The 5000-nt window shown below is 50.7% G+C and overlaps 1 non-coding gene across 1 annotated transcript; it reads right to left on the bottom strand.

The window, feature by feature from the left end:
- Positions 1–227: 227 nt before the first annotated feature.
- Positions 228–382, bottom strand: LOC143176370 (5.8S ribosomal RNA). Its single transcript, XR_013000927.1, has one exon. It is a non-coding gene; the product is annotated as a 5.8S ribosomal RNA (ribosomal RNA).
- Positions 383–5000: the final 4618 nt, after the last annotated feature.

Raw genomic sequence — 5000 nt, 5'->3', positions numbered from 1 at the left:
TCGTTTTGCAACAACTAGAACGTACACTGTCCGTGAAATTCACAGAATTTTCGCGTGTCCGCGACAAACGCCGACGAGACACCCATCGTTCGCTCGTACGTAGCATCCTTCTCTTAACCCGACTCAGAAACGTTCTTTGCGCCCTTCGGTAAAAAAACGTTCGATCCGAAGAGGTGAACGACGGCGGGGATTTGACAGAGCTACGCAAGCAGTGTATGGTACGTAAACGACCCTCAGCCAGGCGTGGTCCAGGAATTGTATCCGTGGACCGCAATGTGCGTTCGAAATGTCGATGTTCATGTGTCCTGCAGTTCACACGTTGACGCGCAATTAGCTGCGTTCTTCATCGACCCACGAGCCAAGTGATCCACCGTTCAGGGTAATCGTATAAATTTTATATTTCACATATATAATTTTATTCTCATTTGTTCGACCTAATATCTCTCTTCTTTCAAAGAGAAGATAAAAGTTGATACCTGAATCTCCGACCAGCGCGCGAAGGAGATTCAGGCGTCGCCTTGGAGACGACACCGAAGCCTTTCGAGACGAAAAACGTTCAAGTAATATGTATATATTTCTCGACGTTCCGGGCGTATAGTGCATTCAAAAACCCGCGAAAGACGCAGAAGACTCGCACGCGTGGAAACGACGGGGATATATTTTGTATCCTACCCGATACTGAATCCATCGCGTGCAGTCGACCCTCGCGTTCTTCCGATCAGACGCATCTATTGTTGCGCGCATGTTTTCGCGTCGCATCGCGCGAAACGTTGCACGAATCGTACCGATCGATCGATTGAAAGCAAATAATGAAAAAAGACTTCACAGCTGGCTCTTTGCCGGTCATTCGTCCCATGTTATCTCTTGCCGCGAAATTGGCGCGCAAGAGTTGGGTGTCAGACGCGCGGCTTTAAAACGAGCTTCACGGCCGGTCCCTTCGTTACCGCTTTCGTTCTTTCTCTCGGAACGACCATGAACGAACACGACGAGCGACGCTACGGCATACACACGTCCACGGATTCGATTAAAAAAACAGACTTCACAGCTGGCTCTTTGCCGGTCATTCGTCCCATATTATCTCTTGCCGCGAAATTGGCGCGCAAGAGTTGGGTGTCAGACGCACGGCTTTAAAACGAGCTTCACGGCCGGTCCTCTCAATTCCGTGTACGGTACACGCAAGATGCGGGTTCCACTTCCAGACTACCCGGTCCCTTCTCTCTACGAGAATCGATAGTAGAAGAACGGCTCGAAAACGCGTCTCAGAGACTAGGGGAAAAGAAGCGGTATGCGAGCGAAACGAAAACGCATTATGGAAACGTCGCGAAACAATGTTCGACGGTTGCTCGGTTCCAATCGTGCGGCCGTTTCAATTTCTCGTGCGCTTCACCGTCCCTCCGTAACTCTGGCCGATCGCGTATACCGAAGAGCCGACACGCGCAAAAACCACAGGCATTGTATACTGTATATATATATGTTACAGTCACAGCCTTCGCGCGTTTTACTCTCCGACGCGGGGTTTCCACGACGAAAGAGAGACAGTTTCGTGGCGGGTGACTCGGCCGAATCGCTACGACGGGTATTTCTATTATAGAACGAATCATCGCCACCCTTTACCAGTGCCCGACGAAGGAATCACAAGGTCATCTGGAGTTTACAATGCCAGCGACGGTAATTCCAACGAAGACCCGATAAGTCAACTCATCGTTCTATTTCTCCCCGTACAGAAAAGCGAATCGACGCTAACGCACCTCGCGCAAGCACGAACGTTCTCTTCGCGTGGATCATCCCATCGTCGAAAGATGTAAAGACGCATTGGAGATCGTGGTCTCTGGCGGGCTCATTGCACGCCCCACTGCATATCTTTCCTCGAATCGAGAATGATTCGTCCACTAAGGCTGCGAAACTACGCGTCGAGGAAACTAGGGGAAAGAAGCGGGATGCGAGCGAAACGACAATACATTATGGAAACGTCGCGAAACAATGTTCGGCGGTTGCTCGTTTCCTCCTGCGGACGTTTCATTGCTCGGGCGCTTCACGTCCCTCCGTAACCTTCGCGCGATCGCGTGCCCCGGAGAGCCGGCAACCGGTGAACCACAGGCGTATAAACTATAGTCTTCTATAGCAAGCCTTCGGCGGTTACTCTCCGACGCGGGGATTCCACGACGAGAGAGAATTTCGTGGCGGGTGACATCGGTCGAAACGCTACGACGGGTATTTCTATTATAGAACGAATCATCGCCACCCTTTACCAGTGCCCGACGAAGGAATCACAAGGTCATCTGGAGTTTACAATGCCAGCGACGGTAATTCCAACGAAGACCCGATAAGTCAACTCATCGTTCTATTTCTCCCCGTACAGACAAGCGAATCAACGCTATCGCACCTCACGCATGCACGAACGTTCTCTTCGCGTGAATCGTCCCATCGTCGAAAGATATAGCCGCTTGGAGATCGTGGCCCATCAAGTTCTTCCGTAACTCCTGCGCGATCGCGTACCCCGGAGAGCAGGCAACCGGTGAACCACAGGCGTATAAACTATAGTCTTCTATAGCAAGCCTTCGCGTTTACTCTACGACGCGGGGATTCCACGACGAGAGAGATTTTCGTGGCGGGTGACACGGCCGAATCGCTACGACGGGTATTTCTATTATAGAACGAATCATCGCCACCCTTTACCAGTGCCCGACGAAGGAATCACAAGGTCATCTGGAGTTTACAATGCCAGCGACGGTAATTCCAACGAAGACCCGATAAGTCAACTCATCGTTCTATTTCTCCCCGTACAGAAAAGCGAATCGGCGCTATCGCACCTCACGCAAGCAGGAATGATCTCTTCGCGTGGATCGTCCCATCGTCGAAAGATGTAAGACGTACAGAAATCGTGGTCCATCACGATTATTCGTAACTCTCCGAGTCGCGTATCTGAGAGTAGGACAAACGGAGAACCACAGGCATAAATAATACTATATGTTTCTTATATAGTTAGCCTTCGCGTTTTACTCTCCGACATGGGGATTCCACGACGAGAGAGAGTTTCGTGGCGGGTGTCTCGGCCGAATCGCTACGACGGGTATTTCTATTATAGAACGAATCATCGCCACCCTTTACCAGTGCCCGACGAAGGAATCACAAGGTCATCTGGAGTTTACAATGCCAGCGACGGTAATTCCAACGAAGACCCGATAAGTCAACTCATCGTTCTATTTCTCCCCGTACAGAAAAGCGAATCGACGCTATCGCACCTCGCGCGAGCACGTAACTACTCTTCGCGTGGATCGTCCCATCGTCGAAAGATGTAAGACGCACGGAAATCGTGGCCCATCAACGTTTTTTTGTAACTCTGCCGATCGCGTATCACAGAGCCGAGACGCACATACCACAGGCGTATAATACCGTTTTCTTTCGTATGGTAAGCCTTCGCGTTTACTCTTCGGCGCGGGGTTTCCACGTCGAGAGAGACATTCGTGGCGGGTGACATCGGTCGAAACGCTACGACGGGTATTACTATTATAGAACGAATCATCGCCACCCTTTACCAGTGCCCGACGAAGGAATCACAAGGTCATCTGGAGTTTACAATGCCAGCGACGGTAATTCCAACGAAGACCCGATAAGTCAACTCAACGTTCTATTTCTCCCCGTACAGAAAAGCGAATCGACGCTGTTGCACCTCACGCAAGCACGAACGTTCTCTTCGCGTGGATCGTCCCATCGTCGAAAGATGTAAGACGCACGGAAATCGTGGCACATCACGTGTTTTCGGAACTCTGTCGACCGCGTATCTCAGAGACGACGCGCGCGAACCACTGGCATATACTATTATATATCGCGTTTTACCCTCCGACGCGGGGATTCCACGACGAGAGAGAGTTTCGTGAGCGGGTTGACTCGGAAGAAACGCTACGACGGGTATTTCTATTATAGAACGCATCATCGCCACCCTTTACCAGTGCCCGACGAAGGAATCACAAGGTCATCTGGAGTTTACAATGCCAGCGACGGTAATTCCAACGAAGACCCGATAAGTCAACTCAACGTTCTATTTCTCCCCGTACAGAAAAGCGAATCGACGCAATCGCACCATACGCGTGCACGTAAACAACTCTTCGCGTGGATCGTCCCATCGTCGAGAGACGTAAGTTTTCATAGTATGAATTCGCGTTTTACTCTCCGACGCGGGGATTCCACGACGAGAGAGAGTTTCGTGAGCGGGTTGACTCGGAAGAAACGCTACGACGGGTATTTCTATTATAGAACGCATCATCGCCACCCTTTACCAGTGCCCGACGAAGGAATCACAAGGTCATCTGGAGTTTACAATGCCAGCGACGGTAATTCCAACGAAGACCCGATAAGTCAACTCAACGTTCTATTTCTCCCCGTACAGAAAAGCGAATCGACGCAATCGCACCATACGCGTGCACGTAAACAACTCTTCGCGTGGATCGTCCCATCGTCGAGAGACGTAAGTTTTCATAGTATGAATTCGCGTTTTACTCTCCGACGCGGGGATTCCACGACGAGAGAGAGTTTCGTGAGCGGGTTGACTCGGAAGAAACGCTACGACGGGTATTTCTATTATAGAACGCATCATCGCCACCCTTTACCAGTGCCCGACGAAGGAATCACAAGGTCATCTGGAGTTTACAATGCCAGCGACGGTAATTCCAACGAAGACCCGATAAGTCAACTCAACGTCTATTACTCCCCGTACAGAAAAGCGAATCGACGCAATCGCACCATACGCGTGCACGTAACAACTCTTCGCGTGGATCGTCCCATCGTCGAGAGACGTAAGTTTCATAGTAAGCCTTCGGCGTTTTACTCTCCGACGCGGGGATTCCACGACGAGAGAGAGAGTTTCGTGAGCGGGTTGACTCGGAAGAAACGCTACGACGGGTATTTCTATTATAGAACGCATCATCGCCACCCTTTACCAGTGCCCGACGAAGGAATCACAAGGTCATCTGGAGTTTACAATGCCAGCGACGGTAATTCCA

The sequence above is a fragment of the Nomia melanderi genome, unplaced genomic scaffold (assembly GCF_051020985.1).
Source record: "Nomia melanderi isolate GNS246 unplaced genomic scaffold, iyNomMela1 scaffold0511, whole genome shotgun sequence".
Classification (NCBI taxonomy): Eukaryota; Metazoa; Arthropoda; class Insecta; order Hymenoptera; family Halictidae; genus Nomia; species Nomia melanderi.
Note: the sequence above shows the minus strand (reverse complement) of the source record. Positions and strands in the feature narration are given on the sequence as shown.